Source organism: Mesoplodon bidens (assembly GCF_964165515.1).
Source record: "Mesoplodon bidens genome assembly, chromosome: 17".
In the NCBI taxonomy this organism is placed as follows: domain Eukaryota; kingdom Metazoa; phylum Chordata; class Mammalia; order Artiodactyla; family Ziphiidae; genus Mesoplodon; species Mesoplodon bidens.
Window position 1 is genome coordinate 35,096,152 of NC_138174.1, and position 23,205 is coordinate 35,119,356.

Genomic DNA, 23,205 nt, shown 5'->3' on the forward strand with positions numbered 1-23,205 from the left:
AAGACAGCCTCTTCAATAAATGATGCTGGGGAAACTTGACAGCTACATGTAAAAGAATGAAACTAGAACACTTCCTAAAACCATACACAAAAATATACTCAAAATGGCTTAAAGACCTAAATGTAAGGCCTGACACTATCAAACTTTTAGAGGAAAACATAGCCAGAACAGTCTATGACATAAATCACAGCAAGATCCTTTTTGACCCACCTCCTAGAGAAATGGAAATAAAAACAAAAATAAACAAATGGTAACTAATGAAACTTAAAAGCTTTTGCACAACAAAGGAAACCATAAACAAGATGAAAAGAGAACCCTCAGAATGGGAGAAAATATTTGCAAGTGAAGCAACTGACAAAGATTGATCTCCAAAATTTACAAGGAGCTCATACAACTCAATATCAAAAAAACAAAGAACCCAATCAAAAAATGGGTAGAAGACCTAAATAGACATTTCTCCAAAGAAGATATATAGACTGCCACAAACACATGAAATAAGGCTCAACATCATTAATAATTAGAGAAATGCAATCAAAAGTTCAATGACATATCATCTCACACCTGTCAGAATGGCCATCACCAATAAATCTACTAACAATAAATGCTGGGGAGAGTGTGGAGAAAATGGAACCCACTTGCACTGTTGGGAGTGTAAACTGATACAGCCACTATGCAGAACAGTATAGAGGTTCCTTAAAATACTAAAAATAGAACTACCATATAACACAGTAATCCCACTACTGGACATATACCCTGATAAAACCATAATTTAAAAAAGTCATGTGCAACAATGTTCACTGCAGCACTGTTTACAATAGCCAGCACATGGAAGCAACTTAAGTGACCTTCAAGAGATGAATGGATAAAGAAGATGTGGCACATATATACAATTGAATATTACTCAGCCATAAAAAGAAATGAAATTGAGTTATTTGTAGTGAGGTGGATGGACCTAGAGTCTGTCATACAGAGTGAAGTAAGTCAGAAAGATAAAAACAAATACCATATGTTAAAACATATATATGAAATCTAAAAAAAAAAAAAAAAAGGTCATGAAGAACCTAGGAACAAGATGGGAATAAAGATGTAGACCTACTAGAGAATGAACTTGAGGATATCACAAGGGGAAAGGGTAAGCTGTGCCAAAGTGAGAGAGTGGCATGGACGTATATACACTAACAAATGTAAAATAGATAGCTAGTAGGAAGCAGCCGCATAGCACAGGGAGATTAACTCGGTGCTTTGTGACCACCTAGAGTGGTGGTATATGGAGAGTGGGTGGGAGGGAGGGAGATGTAAGAAGGAAGAGATATGGGGATATATGTATATGTATAACTGGTTCACTTTGTTATAAAGCAGAAACTAACACACCATTGTAAAGTAATTGTACTCCAATAAAGATGTTAAAAAAAGAATAATAATAATAAAAAAAAGACGTGAAGCCACCTTAAATATGAGATGAAAGTAAAAATATTCTATTTCCTACCTATCATCTCTTTGAATCTAACTTAGGGAGAGTGATTTTTTAACCTGTTTGTCACCTATAGAGTGAGGACTGGAGTTTTCTTTACCAAAGCATGTGGGAACTATGTGGATTCCTGAAATAAATTGAAATAATTCCGAGGAGAAGGTGGCTTGGGAGAAAATGGCAATGTATACTTTAGGTTCTAAGAGCAGAAAGAGTCTTGTTAGATTTTGTACAGTTGGCTCATCCACAAGAGGAAAGCAACATCTGAACAATACAATCTTATGTCATAAATCATATATATATATATATATATATATATATATATATATATATATATATATATACACTTATATATGGGAAAGATTCAAAACAATTTAACTTATAGAGTACTTACTATAGGTCAGATATTTTTTCTAAGTCCATTATAAGAAGATCTCTTTGAATCCGCACAACAACCTAAGAAGTGCTGTTTTAGAATCACTCAATACTTTCACAATGCAATGATTATACATTTGATGTTAAAATTTTAAAAAAAGACAGATTTAATGTATACTTGAAATTCTGTCTCTCTCTTAGGTTTTCATAGGCACACATGCCCACAAGCCACTGTTCCTCCCACCTCAGGCAATAGAAATCAATAACAGTTAGTGGAATCATTCCTTCATTCCAATTGTCAACAATGCCAATTGTGCATTAATTAATCTAAGCTATTTGTGAGAGATAAAAAGAAAATCTGATAAATCCCAGAATTCATATTCTAGTTTTCTTTCTTTCTTTCTTTAAATGCCATGTTCCTGACAAGTAAAATATGATGTAAATTCAGTGCTCTGCAACAGTTGGCTGCTAGTACACATTTGTCCATCTAACTGACCAAACAGAATACAGTTTACAATTTAGTGGGAACTAGTCCATTTTTTTATCCTAATGAAAGAATGATGAAAACTTAACTCCTCATCTGGCTTAGAGTAAAATGTATGCTAAAAGGTTTTGTTGATAATTTTTAGTTACAACATGAGAATAACAATTTAATATGCTGAAAATTTAAATTCATGTGGGGGTTTCAGTGAAATACAAAGAAAAAATAAATTAAATTTGTGTAATCATTTCAAGATTTATTTGGATATTAGAGTTTTTGAAAATTAATTCAGATTTTGATTCTTAAATATCTTTCCGTTTGGGGTTTTGCCTTTGGCAAGGTCCCAAAAATCACACATAGTTTGTGACAAATTATGCATTTTAAGAGATATGGTAGAAAACTATTAACAATAACTTCACAGCAGCCTACCTCAAGTAAATTTAGTTTAGCGGGTCATACAGGGAGATATTTCTAGCCAAAAAATCTTTTGCTGAGGTACTTATGGGGAACACAGTACGCTCACAACATGCAAGTTTCAGTATTGATAATAAACTCTACATATGTACATATGTTTGTGGGCATCCAAAACACATACTTCCTTGAATTGCCAAGCAAATTTGGACAATTTTTAAATACTTATTTTAAGGTTACAAATAATTCTTGACTTTGAGCACCCTAATGCTATATGAAGTTAAATATTGATTGAGAGTAATTGGAAGAAAGAAAATATTAATAGGATGAAAGTGTATTAGCAGCCAAGATCAAATCAGAGATGGGATAGAGACTGCATATTTTGTGGGAGTGTTGAAATTTATTGAGAAGCTACCTCTCATTGATTTAGATGCATAAAGTCAATGCATGAAAATAAAATCTGCTGAAAGATTTCATCTTATTGTTGTATGAAGAAAGAATCTTAAAGTACAATTCATAATAAGATCCAGAAGTTGTTGGAAAGATTAAGTTAAGGAATTTTTGAAAAATATAAACAAGACTAAATATAAAGGTGATAACTAGGCAAAAAAGAAAAAGAGGGAAGCTGACTCAGTGCAAAGATAAATATGATTTTATAATGGAGGTAAAATTAAGCTCTAATCTAGAAAAAAATACATTTTTACAATGAATACCCAGCATTGCTTTATACTGTAGCATTAGAAGATTAGAAAATGTGCACTAGGTATCTGCTTTCTAGAGTTATCCTCCCCTCATTATTTCTAAAGAAGTTCAAATGATAAAATGTAAGGTAAGGCTAATTTATTTTGTATTATTCTCTAAACACAGCCCATAGACAAAAGATTCAGAAATTGTACCGTGGAACATTGCATATTCCTATTAGTCATATTATGCAGTTTTTTGTGGAGGGGTATTTGATCCTTCTTTATTCAAATGGTGTCAACTGAAGAAAAAATGCACAACCTAAACATTACCAGTTATGTTTTATTCAAGGACCTTACTGAGGACTATATGGCCAGGGAGGCAGCCTCTCAGATAGCTCTGAGGAACTACTCTAAATAGGTAAGGAAAGAGCCAGGATATATAGGAGTTTTTGCTGAAAAAACAAAAACAAACAAACAAAAAAACATGTAGTCAAACATCAAAGGATGACCGCTTGTTGAGAAAAAACAAGACATTTGAAGTTAAAGATTTTAGTACTTTTCTATGTATTAGAGGATGCAAAATTCTGGACTCACTGAAATTATTCCTTAGATCTGCATCTTTACTTCTAGGACCAGTATCCTCTTTTTCTCTTTCCTGGATTCCCCTCAGGGGAAACCAATTAGGTGGGGTGTGGGGGTGTGTGGCTGATGGCTTGATGGTGGACAACATTTGATGTTTACTGAAATGGCAGGCAACATTTTTTGTCTGCAATGATAATGCAGTAGTTACACTAATTAGGATTAATTTAAACTTTAAAGAAATAATCTTAATAAAAAGATTTCAATTCATAAAAAATTGATCTAAACACTGTTTATGGGTTTATGTCTCCATCATAACTACTAAATTATTCATATAACATTAAATAATAATTTAAGACTTTCAGATTGTGACAAAAATGTTTCAGTGTTGTTATATATACAAATTTATAAACTATTTTTTGTATGTATATGCATATTTTGATAGAAATTATGCAAGTAAAGAATCTAACAGCCTTTAGCCTTGAGGGGCAGGATATTCTACTTCTGATTCTGCCCTGTGGATGGAATTTAGTGTCACATTCCATCTAAATATCCCCATCTCCATACCACCATTGTATTCTGCTCTCATACAGATGATCCAATACAAATCATACCAAAATTGCACTATATAATATCATCACTGAAGATATGATTCTTCAAAATCTCATAAGCACTTTTCTGTAAAACATTCCTACCATTATATAGCTTCAAGACACTTCCTTTAGCACCTTAACACCAAATTTCTGCCACTAGCTCACCTCTGCCCCACCTTTCAATATTTTTCACATCATGACACACACAGAAAATAATAATATTAATATGAGCATGCCTGATCTGGTCAGAGTCATCCATCCATGTCTTGCTCTAGTCCTACTGAACTGCCCAAGATGTGAGGGTTTCACACTTTTAGCATATCAAATACACACAACTAAATTTAGAAACCTTGCTACACAGGTATTGTAAAGCCAACACAGATTGTATAACTTGACCCAAGAAGCCTGCTGCTTTCATTATCACCTAATATATTTCTGCTTTGACAGTTTCATAGATTTATATAAACGTATCTCTTCCTCCTATTACAAAAATACAATGATAATAGCAGTTAGAATTTATTAAGGTACAATATGTCAGGCACTCTTCTTAATATTTGATGCATTTTAAAATTATAATTTTAACAATCACCATATGTGAGATTTCACAACCAACCTATCCCCAGTTCTCAGAACAGCTCAGGGAGGGTAAATCATTCACCTCAGGATATATAAGAAGTTAAGTGTCAGCATTAGGAATCAAATTCAGATCCTCCTGATGTCAACTGCCTATTTTTAATGTGCAAAAAGAGCCCCAAAACTGTAAAAATCCTACTCTCTCTTTATCTACCTCAGCACCCAGGGTAATGTTTTACACACAGTAGAAATAAGATCAATACTTTTTATGTAAATAAAAGACCATATGAATAGTTTATTTAGTTTATATTGATATGGCAGAGAAAAAAAAAGCAAATCAGGAGAGGAAGTTAGATTCTCAACAACTTGGCTCCTTGGTTTGTAAAATACCATTTATTAAAATTGATTGTGCTCTATTTATTGCTTTTATTGATACATTGTCAGGTTTTAGAACTCTTTTTAAAAAATTGTTAAACTTATTAGCTCAATTGTTTACTATAGTATACCGTTCTTCAACACCTCAAAAAACTAGCTGATTTTTAAAAATATCTAAGAGCAATGACTATAGACACACACACACACAAAAATACCCTCAGTAAAAACTGATCATAAATTATCAGACTGTTTTTTAATCACTACTGTAATAATTATTAGTCTTATATAGACTAAGTAGGAAACCGCCCTCAGCAGGAAGCCCCTTTTCTTGTCATTTTAGCAAAGCTATATTGTAACTAACTTTTAAACCAGGCACACCCTTGCCATACTCATCTCCAGCCCAAGCACACCATTCAAATCTTTTAATCACACAGTACCTTGCCTAGCTTGTCCGTTCTTTCCATAGACAAAAGACGTAGAAATGAAAAATAAGTAATTAACAGATGACCTGACTCCTTATCTCAATGATTAACTGAGATTACTTCCCTCTTTCCCTTTAAAAGTTTCATGGCCAAGCAGAATTTTAGTGAGGTGGTTTTTGGGGGATGCTGAGTCCATCAACTCCCCAGATTGCCAGCTTTCTGCTTAAAGGCACCTTTCCTTTCTACTGACATTTTTGAGTAATTGATTTTTTAAGTGGTGAGCAGGAAAACCTCCATTTGATAACACTGTTGCTTTGAACTCTTCGTCCCAGTGAACACAGCACAAAAACTTAGAAGTTTTGGATCAAAACTTAACTGGTTCCTGCATGCCAAACTTAACATACAAAGAAAATAAACAACATAAAATAAAATACTGTTCAATTATCGAATTTCCAGGACTGAAAAAAAAATCAGTATCTAAAAATATTTTAGTAACACTATACTTACTTTTTAAAAAACATAATGGTTAATAATTAAGTTACAATATAAATTTTATTTTTTGCTGTTTTCATTTAATATCAAAGCATACACATATATTTACAGGATATTTTTATCATGTGGAATAATCTATCTGAAAATACCCTATCCTTAACCTGTTAGGTAGTTCAATATAATAATATTTTGAACATTAGTGTGATTTTTATTTTTCAGTTACTTATTTTGTAACAGTTCAAAAAGTAAAACTATTAAGTAAGTAAGTTTGGTTACTTATTTGGTTACTTGTCATTTACAAGACAGAAATTTACATACTTCATTCATTCATTTACTCATTCATTGTTTAGTGCATTCTATTTGATGGTGTTTTCTTGGTGTTGGTAAAATAGAGATGAATTACACATGATCTCTGAATTCCTGGAGTTCCATCCAGCAATGGTGGGCATATCCATAAATAAGTATGTAGAAAATATCCTGAAAAACTTGCATTACAATTTAGGACTAATATTCCCATAAGGATAAATGTAAAGTAGGGAGGATGAATTCATTGTGGATTGTATCATTGAGGCAAGAAACAGATGGGCTCCCCTGGGGTAAACAGTTGAAGTTCCCTGTGGACCGTTACTCTGAGACGAGAATATCAAGACAATTGAGAGAGGAGGCTGAGCCCCGCCCAGAGAGAAGATAAGAGATTACATATTCCACATTCTCAAAGTCAGGAGACCTTCTCAACTACACATGAGCAGAAAGGCTCATCGGATGCCAAAAGGGGAGTGATGATAAATGATGCTAACTACCCATAGGTCTCTTCGGTGGCATCCATCTTGGCTAAGAAATGCATGCTCACACATGGGAAGATCCTGAGATATACCAAATATGGACCTTGAATCAGGTAAATCAAAATGATTGGCCAAAGGAAACCCAGAAGAAATGTCCCATATAAGTGATTTAAACTACCACGAGGGCGCGACTCTCTCTCTCTGAGCCCCCTGTGTATCTATCCACACGTACTGTGCTCTTTTTTTCTCCTAATAAATACTTTACTTGTTTCACTACTTTCCATCTGTGTCAGAATTCTTCTTCTGTAAAGCCATAACACCAGGGCCTTGCCACGGACCAGTGGTCTAGTGGCTAGATTTCAGTGCTCTCACTGCCGCTACCCTACCTCAGTCACTGACTGGGAACTGAAATCCTGCTTCAAAGTGAGGCCACCTGAGATCATCATGATTTTGCCTTTCCAAACAGTTTTATTTTACTTTTTAATTTAATTTAATTTAAATTTACTTTATTTTATTTTATTTTAGATGAGCCACAAGGCATGTGGGATCTTAGTTCCCGACCAGGGATTGAACCAACACCCTCTGCAGTGGAAATGATGAGTCTTAACCACTGGACCACCAGGGAGGTCCTCCAAACAATTTTAAAGCACAATAAACACCTGATGTAGAACAGTGCATTTTATAATCACCTCCCCTTAAATTATCAAGTATATTTGGTGCCTTAGTATACACATTTACTTTGTAATGTATTATAGCAACCTTAATCATAGAACTATGTGGCAAATATCATTTCCTTCATTTGCCCATCCACATGATATTTGCAAGCTTAATTTTGTAAGCACGTTCACATTACTTTTTATTTGATTTTCAACGAAAATATGAGTCCTTTCTTCTAACTCAGTGGTACAGGATGGGACTACTTTTAGGCTTTTTTATAGCTTTTAATTACATGTTATTCTATCTTGAAGTTTAGGTTTTAAAGTACTAACGCACACTCCTATTTATTGAAATATTGGAAGTCAATTAGACATCTTACTAAATTACTCTAAATTATAATTATAATGCAAGTGAAACAACAGCTTGATTCACACATTGTTGATGATTTTCTTTACTCGTTAAATTGGGACTGCCATTTGCCAATAGTTTAAATGCAGTTTATAAGTTGTTTAGCCCATAGATTTAAATGTATGAATAATAACTTAAAACATTTTGAAGGGACTTGCATTATATCAAATTTTGTGCATACAGTGAGATTTTCTTGATATTTACATGAGAATATTTCAAAAGTGTAATTTAAAATTACCAAAATGTAAATAGATGCCATCAGCTATTAGCTTACACAGGGTAACACTGGAGTTATAATAAAGAAATAATTAGAATTCAAGCAGAGCACTCAAGAATGACTTACCAAAGGAGGCAAAATTTAAGTTTTAAAAAAGTGAGTAATAGATTAATGAAAGACAATTATAAGCAAATGCAAGGGTATGTGCTTATTGGAAGTAATACTTAATACAGTAAAATTGTGGTTTATTTTTATGAACTTGTGTAAAAAATTAAACATATTACATCTCTCTGAAAATCTACATGATTATTTTAATAAAACTTTGAGGCATTTTAAGTTTTATTTCATCATAGTTTACCTCCTAAGTTGGCCCAGTGACAGATACCAGGGGAAATATGGCCATTTTAAAAAATAGACTCGTAATGTTGAGTGACCTCTGGTATTGAATGTTCCATGTTTCTTTTCAACAGGAAGGTTTGTGCATTTTCAAAAACAGACAACTGTCACAAGAATAGTTATTCTATGAACCTTGAAAGTGACTTTTGTGTGGCATGCGGCAAAATAGGTGAGCATTTACCTTGTGGGACATTTCAGTGTTTCAGGACAAAGCTGTATTACAAAGTAGCTAAAATTTTATAGAAATCCAGGGAAGTTCAAATCCATATGCACTCTTGGAAGAGATATTTTATTATAACAAGAAAAATGTGTTGCTCTAGAGTGGAGTGATTAAGTCATTTGTCAAATAGTGTTACTGTTTCTGAGAGCAATTACAGGTCACATATACTTTTCAAATCTCAATAGATGTAAACTTGCTCAAATGGAACTTACCCACCGAATTTATGAGATTGTTATGAATAAAGGTTGAAACATTCTGCAAAACATTTTAAACCATTTCCTTTATGAAAGAAAAAGTGTGAAATTAACAATTTAAAAAATAAATATTTTCATTGAAAAAGCTTAATTATAAGCATAGTAATTTACTGAGTTTTCATTGTGAGGTAGACAAGGTGCTACTGGTTCATATGTAGTTTACCTCGTTAAAATAATCCTGTGGCACAGTAACTAATATTATTCTTACTTGAAAGTAAGGAAAATATATCAGATAAAGATGTATGTTACCCAAACTCCTGCCACTGCTTAAAACTTGTGGAGCAGAGATTTTCCTGATTTTGAAGGAGTAATTTATGTTCTATAAAAATTAATAAATCTAAAATAAGCTTAAACTAATTTTTATTGACTTAAAAAATTCTCACTATCCAAAAATATAGCAGTCTTTTTAAATGTCATTAAAACAGAAATGTTAGATTACTTCTTAGGTGCTTTAATTTTTGTGTGTCTAAACTGGCACTGAGTTTTTAATGCTATTGAGTATCTATTTCCTTTACCATATAAATGTCATTTGAATATAAAAACATCTCTATTTTATTACTTAATAATTTAAAAAATAACCTTCCTCTTAGGGAGAATTTTTTTTGTGACAAAAATGGTCAACTGTTATATAATGGTAAAAATAATGATTACAATAGTAGTGAATAAATATACCTCATTGACAGGCACTGTGTTAATAGATTTCCACACATTGTCTAACTAAATTTTCTAACAATCCTTAAATGTTTTCATTGTTACCCAAAGTTCACTGGTGAAGTTACTGAGAGATTGAGTGACTTAATATGTTACCAAAACCACATTCCCAGTAAGTGTGGCCAAACTAATTCTGTAAGCCTAGTCTTTGTTATAAAAACTATTTGTTCTTAACCACTCTATGTTAACTTCCTAAGCAAGAGGTTTCCAGTAAGAACAACCTTTTATACATGGAAACACATTATCGTTTCCTTTGCTCATTGATATAAGTTAGTGACAACTACAAATTGGCACTTGCCATCTACCTCTACAAGGATTAAATCATGAGCTGCTGCAGCTGCTGACCTTCAACACCCCCTGAAAGGAGTACAGGGTGTAAATCATGAGTGCGGCACTCTGTACTCTGAGAAAACCTGGAAGAAAAGCTCTTCAGATAGTTAGATATTTTCAGGAGAACATTTTATGGGCCCAATTCTTGAATCTCCTCATATCTAGAAAAGCACTAAAATCCTTCATGGTGACGTCTGCTCCTCATGACTAGCAGCAATCTTCTGCAAAAAAATATGTGCTTGATTGCATGTATTCCCTCTTAATCAAAATCATATTTATACTGACCTTCTCCCCCACCTTTCTGGAGCAGTTTTTCAGAACTATCTATAATGCTGTCCCCCAGGCTATAGTCCTCATTTTACCCCGAGTAAAATTTAACTCACATCTCTCAGACTGTGATTTTTTTTCAGTCAACACTACAATGGTAAACAATCATCTAAATTATAAATTTAGGAACCCATTTTGAAAGAGCAAAATTACTTTGTTGCTTGTTAAAAACATTGATTCCTAAAAATTATTTTTTATGTGAATTTTGATTTTTTTAAACAATAATATACTTGCAACATAAATAGGTTAGTTCTAGTAAGTTTAGTTTTCAATAATAGGTTGAAGCTTTAAAAACATTTTAAATATCTTTTACATCACTTGAGCCATTACTTATAATTTATACATCTATTTTCCTAATGGAAATAATATTTTATATAAATTTTAAATAATTTGAAGACAGCATTGAATCTCTGTAAATTTCACAGTGTATAATCTAATTTAGTGATTTTTCTTGTGTAAACATTTAAAATTTCTATTTAATTTTGATAGAAATATTAACCTATTGACACTGAACTCTCTTTTGTAGGTGACTTTTTAATAAGACATAATCTATTAATAACAATACAATTAATAATAAAGCAGAAAAGTGAATGGCTGAGTTCTTGTTTTTACAAAATGATAGGGAAAAACTTTCATATTTTGAAAAAACAATTTTTCCAAGAAATATAGTACAAAATAGGAGATTAGTGAGTATTTAAATTAGTGTAAAGATAGAGTTAGGGAAATTAAAAGAATAATTGGCTTAACATTCTTTATATTTCTAAATTATTATTTATAATATGATCTAAGAAAGTGTTACACCATTGTTTATTGAAATTATTTTTCTGATAGGTGACTCAGATGCTAGTAGCAAAAAACAAAACCATTTCAAAATTCATATAACGACAATTTGGGGTGGGCTGATGAAGGAACTTGAAATTAAATCATTTGGCAAGAATTTATAATTAGGCAGCTTTTAACTTAACAGATAAATTTAATTGAAGGATGTCTAAGGCCAGACCTAAAATATAGACAATATTTTTTAAAAAGAATAAGTATGTAAAGATTTATTTGCCAACTCATGAAATAAAATTTTAAAAAAACACACCATGTAATTCGTAGATCTTAAAATACTTTCCAACGACCATTGATATGATTAGATTGTGTTGAAAAACAAGGAGAAACAGGGGAGTTAGGAACTCCTGTCAGTTAGTCAACATGTAGTGTGTGCAAGAAATGAACTTATTTTGCTAAGACTATGAGATCCTGGAGGATGATGTTACTGAAACATTACACAGACTACCCAGACTAATACCATTTTATTTATGAAATTGAATTCATTAAAAAAGAAAAACAGAGTCCCTCCCATCAGGAAACTTGCACAAGCCTCTTACATAGCCTCATGCACCAGAGGGCAGACAGCAACAGCAAGAAGAACTACAATCCTGAAGCCTGTGGAACAAAAACCACATTCACAGAAAGATAAACAAGATGAAAAGGCAGAGGGTTATGTATCAGAGAGAGGAAGAAGATAAAACCACAGAGAATCTACTAAATGAAGTGAAGATAGGCAACCTTCCAGAAAAATAATTCAGAATAATGATAGTGAAGATGATCCAGGACCTCGGAAAAAGAATGGAGGCAAAGATTGAGAAGATGCAAGAAATGTTTAACAAAGATCAAGAAGAATTAAAGAACGAATTAACAGAGATGAACATCACAATAACTGAAATGAAAGCTACACTAGAGGGAATCAATGGCAGAATAACTGAGGCAGAAGAACAGATAAGTGACCTGGAAGACAGCATGGTGGAATTCACTGCTGCTGAAGAGAATAAAGAAAACAGAAAGAAAAGAAATGAAGACAGCTTAAGAGACCTATGGGAAAATATTAAATGCTACAACATTTGCATTATAGGGATCCTAGAAGGAGAAGAGAGATAGAAAGGACCCGAGAAAATATTTGAAGAGATTATAGTCAAAAACTTTCCTAACATGGGAAGAGAAATAGCCACCCAAGTCCAGGAAGACCACAGAGTCCATACAGGACAAACCCAAGGAGAAACATACCAGGACACATAGTAATCAAACTGGCAAAAAATTGAAGACAAAGAAAAATTATTGAAAACAGCAAGGGAAAAAGGACAAATAATATACAAGGGAACTCCCATAAGGTTAACTGCTGATTTCTCAGCAGAAACTCTACAAGCCAGAACAGAGTGGCAAGATATACTTAAAGTGATGAAAGGGAAGGACCTACAACTAAGATTACTTTACCCAAAAAGGATCTCATTCAGATTTGAGGGAGAAATCAAAAGCTTTACAGACAAGCAAAAGCTAACAGAATTCAGCACCACCAAACCAGCTCTACAACAAATGCTAAAGGAACTTCTCTAAGTGGGAAACACAAGAGAAGAAAAGGAACTAAAAAAAAAACAAACCCAAAACAATTTAAAAAATAGTAATAAGAATATACATATCGATATTTGCCTTAAACATGAATGGATTAAATGCTCCAACCAAAAGACCCGGGCTTGCTTAATGGATACAAAAAAAAGATCCATATATATGCTGTCTACAAGAGAACCACTTCAGACGTAGGGACATATTCAGACTGAAAGTGAGGGGATGGAAAAAGATATTCCCTGCAAATGGAAATCCAAAGATAGCTGGAGGGCTTACCTGGTGGTGCAGTGGTTGAGAGTCCACCTGCCAATGCAGGGGACAGGGGTACATGCCCCAGTCTGGGAAGATCCCACATGTCGTGGAGTGGCTGGGCCCATGAGCCATGGCCCCTGGCCCTGCCCGTCTGGAGGCTGTGCTCCTCAGCAGGAGAGGCCAGAGCAGTGAGAGACCCACAAACAGAAAAAATAATAATAATAATAAGATAGCTAGAGTAGCAATACTCATATCAGATAAAAAAGACTTTAAAATAAAGAATGCTACAAGAGACAAGGAAGGATACTACATAATGATAAAGGGGTCAATCCAAGAAGAAGATATAATAATTATAAATATATAAGCATCCAACATAAGAGCACCTCAATACATAAGGCAACTGCTACCAGCTATAAAAAGGAAATCGACAGCAACACAATAATAGTGGAGGACTTTAACACATCACTTACAGCAATGGACAGATCCACCAAACAGAAAATTAATAAGGAAACACAATCTATAAACGACACAATAGATCAGAAATATTTAATTGATATTTATAGGACATTCCATCCAAAAACAGCAGTTTACACTTTCTTCTTAAGTGCGCATGGAACATTCACGAGGATAGATCACATTTCACACAAATCAAGCCTCAGTAAACTTAAGAAAATTGAAATCATATCAAGCATCTTTTTTGACCACAATGCTATGAGATTAGAAATCAATTACAGGGAAAAAAAATGTAAAAAACACAAACACAGGGAGGCTAAACAATATGCTACTAAATAACTAACAGATCACTGAAGATATCAAAGAGGAAATCAAAAAATACCTAGAGAAACATGACAGTGAAAACACTACAATCCAAAACATATGGGATGCAGCAAAAGCAGTTCTAAGAGGGAAGTTTATAGCTCTACAAGGCTAACTCAAGAAACAAGAAAAATCTCAAATAAACAATCTAACCTTACACTTAAAGGAACTAGAGGAAGAAGAACAAACAAAACCTGAAGGTAGCAGAAGGAAAGAAATCATAAAGATCAGAGCAGAAATAAATGAAATAGAAACAAAGAAAACAATAACAAAGATCAATAAAACTAAAAGATGGTTCTTTGAAAAGATTTAAAAAAATTGATAAACCATTAGCCAGACTCATCAACACAAAGAGGGAGAGGACTCACTCAAATCAAAAAAATTAAAAATTAAAAAGGAGGACTTCCCTGGTGGCACAGTGGTTGAGAGTCCGCCTGCTGATGCAGGGGACGTGGGCTCGTGCCCTAGTTGGGGAAGATCCCACATGCCACAGAGAAGCTAGGCCTGTGAGCCATGGCCACTGAGCCTGCGCATCCAGAGCCTGCGGTCCACAATGGGAGAGGCCACAACAGTGAGAGGCCCACGTACTGCAAAAAAAAAAAAAAAAAAAAAAAAAAAAAAAAAAAAAAAAAAAAAAAAGAATTGAAAAAGGAGAACTTACGACAGACACTGCAGAAATACAAAGCATCTTAAGAGACTACTACAAGCAACTCTATGCCAATAAAATGGACAATCTGGAAGAAATGGACAAATTCTTAGAGAGGTATAACCTTTCAAGGTATAACCACAAAGAAATAGAAAATATGAACCGACCAATCACAAGTAATGAAATTGAAACTATGATTAGAAATCTTCCAACAAACAAAAGCCCAGGCCTAGATGACATCACAGGTGAACTCTATCAACCATTTAGAGAAGAGCTCACACCCATCCTTCTCAAACTCTTCCAAAAAATTGCAGAGGAAGGAACACTCCCAAATTCATTCTACGAGGCCACCATCAGCTTGATACCAAAAGCAGACAAAGATACTACAAAAAAAGAAATTTACAGACCAATATTACTGATGAATATAGATGCAAAAATCCTCAACAAAATACTAGCAAACAGAATCCAACAACATATTAAAAGGACCATACACCATGATCAATTGGGATTTATTCCAGGAATGTAAAGATTCTTCAATATATGCAAATCAATCAATGTGATACACCATATTAACAAATTGAAGAATAAAAAACATATGATCAACTCAATAGATGCAGAAAAAGCTTTTGACAAAATTTAACACCCATTTGTGATAAAAACTCTCCAGAAAGTGGGCATAGAGGGAACCTATCTCAAAATAATAAAGGCCATATATGACAAACCCACAGCAAACATCATTCTCAATGGTGAAAAACTGAAGGAATTTCCTCTAAGATCAGGAAAAAGACAAGAATGTACACTCTCACCACTATTATTCAACATAGTTTTGGTCATCCTAGCTGCGGCAATCAGAGAAGAAAATGAAATAAAAAGAATACAAATTGGAAAAGAAGAAGTAAAACTGTCACTCTTTGCAGATGACATGATACTATACATAGAGGATCCTAAAGAGGCCACTAGAAAACTGCTAGAGCTAATCAATGAATTTGGTAAAGTTGCAGGATACAAAAATAATTCACAGGATTCTCTTGATTTCCTATACACTAAGATGAAATATCTGAAAGAGAAATTAAGGAAACATTCCCATTTACCATTTCAAAAAAAAGAATAAAACACCTAATAATAAACCTACCTAGAGAGACAAAAACCTGTATGCAGAAAACTATAAGGGAGTGTTGAAAGAAATTAAAGTTGATACCAACAGATGGAGAGATACACCATGTTCTTGGACTGAAGGAATCAATATTGTGAAAATGACTATACAACCCGAAGCAATCTACAGATTCAGTGCAATCCCTATCAAAATACCAATGGCAATTTTTTACAGTACTAGAACAAAAAATCTTAAAATTTGAAGGGAGACAAAAAAGACCCCAAAGAGCCAAAGCAGTCTTGAGGGGGAAAAAAAAAGAACGCAGCTGGAGGAATCAGACTCCCTGAATTCAGACTATTCTATAAAGCTACAGTAATCAAGACAATATGGTACTGGCACAAAAACAGAAATATACATCAATGGAAAGACAGCACAGATATAAACCCATGTACCTATGGTCAACTAATCTATGACAAAGGAGGCAGGATATTCAATGGAGAAAAGACAGTCTCTTCAATAAATGCTGCTGGGAAAACTGGACAGCTACATGTAAAAGAATGAAATTAGAACACTCCTTAACACCATACACAAAAATAAACTCAAAATGGATTAGAGACCTGAATGTAAGACCAGACACTATAAAACACTTAGAGGAAAACATAGGAAGAACACACTTTGACATAAATCACGACAAGATCTTTTCTGACCCACCTCCTAGAATAACGAAAATAAAAACAAAAATAAACAAATGGGACCTAATGAAACTTAAAAGCTTTGGCAAAGCAAAGGAAACTACAAACAAGGCAAAAAGAAAACCCTCAGAATGGGAGAATATATTTGCAACCAAATCAATGGACAATGGATTAATCTCTAAAATATATAAACAGCTCATGCAGCTCAATATTAAAAAAAAACCCACATACAACCCAATCAAAAAATGGGCAGAAGACCTAAATAGACATTTCTCCAAAGAAGACATACAGATGACCAAGAAGCATATGAAAATCTGCTCAACATCACTAATAATTAGAGAAATTCAAATCAAAACTACAATGAGGTATCACCTCATACCAGTTAGAATGGACATCATCAGAAAATCTACAAACAACAAATACTAGAGCAGGTATGGAGAAAAGGGAACACTCTTGCACTGTTGGTGGGAATATAAATTGATACAGCCACTATGGAGAACAGTATGGAGCTTCCTTAAAAAACTAAAAATATAATCACCATATGATGCAGCAATCCCACTACTGGTCATATACCCAGAGAAAACCATAATTCAAAAAGATGCATGCACCCCAATGTTCATTGCAGCACCATTTACAATAGCCAGGTCATGGAAGCAACCTAAATGCCCATTGACAGATGAATGGATAAAGAATATGTGGTATATATATACAATGGAATATTACTCAGCCATAAAGAGGAACGCAATTGGGTCATTTGTTGAGACGTGGATGAATCTGGAGGCTGTCATACAGAGTGAAGTAAGTCAGAAAGAGAAAAAGAAGTATCATATATTAACACATATATGTGGAATGTCGAAAAATGGTACAGATGAACTGGTTTGCAAGGCAGAAATTGAGACACAGATGTAGAGAACAAACGTATGGACATCAAGGGGAGAAAGCGGCAACGGGTGGGGTGGTGGTGTGATAAATTGGGAGATTAGGATTGACATGTATACACTGATGTGTATAAAATGGATGACTAATAAGAACCTGCTGTACAAAAATAAATAAATAAAATAAAATTTAAAATAAAGATAAACAATAAAGAAAAGATTATTTAAGAAGAAAGACTTCTCTATTTCGTTTCCATTAAGAAGAAAAATATTTTGGAGTTGATCTTCAAATTAACCAGGTTCATAAACATTTTATAATACCCTCCTACTTAATAAGTTAGCATATATAATTTGTAGTGCACAGGGATGAATTAAATTAAAACTGCTGAAATCATAAGCTGAAAAAATAAGCTAAAACACATACTCTCTCTCTACAGATCAGAATAATTTCAACCTGTGTTATTTTCTTCTTAAGTGTTCAATAATGTTTTTTTAATTATTCCTCTAAGTTAAGAACTTACTTTGACATACAGACAGCATAATTTTCTTGTACAATTGTATTGTGTATTGTGGGGGGCTTTAATTTTTTTGAAAAATATTTCCCCTTTTTACAAATATTACATCTTAAAGTAGGCTCACAAATAAATAGGAACAGAGAGTAGAATAGGAACAAAAGGCCTAGGGTTTGTGGGTAGGGCAAATGGGGATAGGTAGGTCCAAGGGCACAAACCTCTACATTTAAAATGAATAGGTCCTGGGGACCTAATATACAGCATGGTGACTATAGTTAACAGTAAGTGAAAGTAAGAGAGTAGATCTTAATCATCCTTACCACACACACATTTTATAATCATGTGAGATGATGGATGTGTTAATTAACCATATTGTGATAATCATTTTGCAATATATGTGCAAATCAAATAATCATGTTATATACTTTAAACTTACACAACGTTATGTCAATTATATCTCAATAAAACTGAGAGAGAAAGCAGGCTCAGTGGTATTTTTCTTAATATCTTATTGTAAAATTATTGCCATAATTTATTTAGTAATCCTATAAGACAACTTTAATTTCTTATTAACACACTTTTAGTACTTTTTCTCCCTACATTTGTCCAATGTATTCACATTTATTAAACTCCTTAATAGCTTATAAATTTTATAAAGGAAGTTAAACTAGACACTGCAGGGAAAAAAAAGGACACATTTAAATTTTTCAACTTACAACCTTAAAGAATTCAAAATAATGAAATCATTGGGGTCACTCAATCCATGAGACAATTGGTGAAATATATATTTTTATTTACTATAGCCTCCTATAACTGTCATGCTTAAAGGTGTCCACGGATAGGTTACTGTATTAGAGACCTCTTTCCAGTGAGATACAAAGGATGAATGACATTTATTGGAGTGACAAACTAATGAACTTCTACATATTATAGGCTATGTCATAAATATTACAGAAAACATGTAATTTACCCCATTCTTCTTCCATTAAGCTATGTCACTAGATAGTAAGTTATGTAACTGTCTTATGATCAGAACAAATCTGTATTATTTTAATTATTTTAATTATTTTAATTATTTTAATTAATTTTAAATTACTTTAATTTAATTTTAGTAATAGAGTGACTATTACCTGTTACTGTAACTTGTGCCAAACCTCTCAAATTATTACACACATTAACAATAAATAGGATAAGAATTGCCGGCATGTAGGACTTTGTACATTTTGTTGTGTTATCATTGTGCAGTCTTTCATAATTTCATATGCTCAGAAATTTTCCTTCTAGTCCTGAAATATATTTTTAAAATTCCTACTTAACAACTTTTCCCTTATTTTCTAGACTGAGATTATTCTGATAGCATAAATATTCTGGAATATGTAACAAGTATTCTTTTTTGTTCTTAACTGTATAGCACCAGGAACTTTATTTACTATCTTATAGTAACCTATAAGGGAACAGAATCTGAAAAAGAATATATATATATATATATATATATATATATATATATATACACACATACATACGTATATACACACACACATATATATATGTATAACCAAATCACTTTGCTATACACCCAAAACCAACACAACATTGTAAATCAACTATATTTCAATTTTTACAAACAGCAAAAAGAAAAAAAAAAGACACCTAGGAGGCCACAAATTTAAACAGTATGGATGGGGCTTATTTTAAATTGAGTTTGGGACATTTTCAGTTGTTTGTTCCAACTCTGTGCCAAGGTGCCAAACAGAAAAATGGGATGGGTGGGTCAGGATGTCCTGATGTATCATGTAGGGAAGTGAGGAGACAGTGTTTATTCAAGGTCACTGTGCTACAATTCAGTAGTTTTCTTTTTCGAAATCATTAAATCCAAAGAGCTCAGTTTGCCTCCAACAGTATGCTGCCCATCTCTCCTACAAACACTGATCACTGTTTCTCTTGCAAACTTATAAGTATTCTTTGATTAACAGCTTTCTCCTTTGTGATACTACATTTTTTAATATAAAAAATTAGTGGGAAAAAGCATTTTTTATATGGGCAGCATACATGAAGTAGGTATGCTGAAAATTCACTTTTCATTACGATTTTTATATGGTCTGCAAAAAATGAAAAACACATATAAAAATCCTTCTGAACAGTGTGCATTTTCCTAGATACCTGTAAACTATTATTGTAGCTGTAGTTGTGTTCTTATAAGCTCTCTCTATCTTTAAAAATTTTAAGCATGAGAAATCCCCTCTATTTAAAAAAAATGTATCTTCAAAAATTCTTTTATTCCATCTTCTTATTCAATTTTTAATAGTGGTAGCTTACTTTAATAAGAAAACAAGAATTTATAGTCTAATTCAAAGACGTTCAAATGATTATTTTCTTATTAATGTTAACCACCCCTCTTAAAGAAGTCACTGATTTTTAAGAGACCTGAGCCTTATTAAACTCTGCTGCCATACATGATATTAGTATATTATAAAAACTAAGTCTAGGACTACGCAATAGTGGTACCTGACATTTAATTTTAGAGAAATACCTACTAAAGTATATTAGCCAAAAGAAAACTTTTAGGCAGCAAAGTCTGAGAAAGAAAAAAACACTTCATTTGAATTTGAAAATCAGGGAACACAGACTCAAGTAGTTGTAGAACTGTGAACCTGAGGCGGGGTGGTGAGAGGAGGCAGGCTTGTGTTGAGAAAAATGGCCAAGCAGGGAGGGGAATGGGGAATAAATTTTGGGTGGCCTCCAAGTAAGAAAGTACAAATGTACAGAGATTGGTAGTTGAACCTGTAAAAGTCTAAAAGTTAGAAGTGGTTGGTGACTTTCCAGGCAGCCTTCATTGGTCTTGGCTATGGTGGATACAAAGGAGTGTTATTGTTTCTTAAGCTAACTTTCTTAAAAAAGTCTAAGAGTGTAGTTGCTGGGAACGTCTAAGATGGCCATTCCACCTAAAATGGCTGTCCTGATGTCAAATCTGCCTCATCATAGTTCTTTTCATTTTCTCAAGTAAAACATAGTAAACAATATTTATTCATTCTCTGAAATGAATGTTAAAGAAGCTGAGTACCTTAAAGAATAATGCACATTTATGCCAATTCAGAATTCAGCACTTCATATTTGAGGAAAAAAATACAAATCGAATTTTAATGTCAATATTTTCCATACTCTTATTAACCACTTTATAACGTTCCCCCAATTAAAATTTTTCTAAACTTTTAAAAATGAATACTTCTAATTTATAATGTTATTAATTTGAACATATATTTTTCAATAAATAACAGTAAAAATGAGAAACTTCTATCTACAAATTAAGGCTAAATGTGGGGAGAAAGAAAGGGGAGAGAGAGAGACAATGCACTTGTACTCCATTTCTTCATCAAAATTTTAGGGGGAAAATATTTGGTTTGAGGGATAAAGCTGAAATTACACATGATTTTGTGCTTCCAATAATTTGTTTAATTTTTTAAACTCTACATTCTCATAAGCAATGAACATTTAAAAATTTCAAACAGAATAATAATACCAAAATAAAGTCATACAAATGCATTAACCCATGGTAAATTTAAAATAGCCACTTTCCCATGTAAGATATTTTATATAAATGAAGTGCATTAAATGTAAATGAAAAGAGTAATAAAATTATAATGGAATCCAATCCTCTATCATTTAGAATGGAACTGTAATATAATTCTTACCAGGTAACTCTGTTTTCCCTGAAGATAAATTAATGCATCACAATGTCATGATATTTATATTGCAATTTTGTCCAGACATTTTGCAATTCAAGTTTTTACATGATACCAATCCATCAAGATTCAATATCATTATGTCAGCTTAAGGTCCCTGAACATGATTTTAAAACTAGTACTCCCTCTGAGCAGTAATGCACAGCAGAGAATAATCCTAAATAGCAAGGCTACTATTGATTGATATTTTGGAAGGAAAACAAGGCTTATCTTGTTAGTATACACAAATAACAATGACTAGGATTTTGTGTCCTAACTGTGTCATTGTAACACGTAACTATATATGGTAAAAGCAATTAGTTAAGAAAAGCAAAATATAAAACTGTCATAAAATATATCTTATCAATGCTGCAGGAAGCAAACATGACAAAATTGGTCTTATCCTGTAACAAGAGAGAGAGAAGATTTTCAGACCAGTTTCTTTCATGTTACGTTTAAAAGAAAATTAAATTTTAAAATGAAGGAACATGTTTTAAAAATAAGAAAATATGAGAAGGTCAAGAAGAAACATTCTGCTTTTATATAGTCAATATAATTTCCTCAAAGAAGCCATTTATCTAGTTTAAAGGATTACAGAGGTGTAACTAATGATTGACTAGAAGAATGCAAGTTCAGGCAAATTTTTGTCCAATTACTTAGCTGTTTTAAATGATTGGCTAATATCAGGGATTAAGAATTAACCTTAGCTGGTTAACTTAAGGATTTTTGTTTTTTAACATCTTTATTGGAGTATAATTGCTTTACAATGGTGTGTTAGTTTCTGCTTTATAACAAAGTGAATCAGTTATACATATACATATATCTCCATATCTCTTTCCTCTTGCATGTCCTTTCCTCCCACCCTACCTACCCCACCCTTCCAGGTGGTCACAAAGCACTGAGCTGCTCTCCCTCTGCTATGTGGCTGCTTCCAACTAGCTATCAATTTTACATTTGGTGGTGTATATATGTCCATGACACTCTCTCACACTGACCCAGCTTAACCTTCTCCCGCCTGATATCCTCAAGTGCATTCTCTAGTAGGTCTGCATCTTTATTCCCGTCTTGCCCTTAGGTTCTTCATGAACTTTTTTTTTTTTGATTCCATAAATGTATGTTAGCATACAGTATTTGTTTTTCTCTATCTGACTTACTTCACTCTGTATGACAGACTCCAGGTCGATTCACATCATTACAAATAACTCAATTTTGTTTCCTTTTATGGCTGAGTAATATTCCATTATATATATATGCCACATCTTCTCTATCCATTCATCTATTGATGGACACTTAGGTGGCTTCCATGTCCTGGCTATTGTAAAGAGAGTTGCAATGAATATGGTGGTACATGACTCTTTTTGAATTATGATTTTCTCAGAGTATATGTCCAGTAGTGGGATTGCTGGGTTGTATGGTAGTTCTATTTTTAGTATTTTAAGGAACCTCCATACTGTTCTCCAT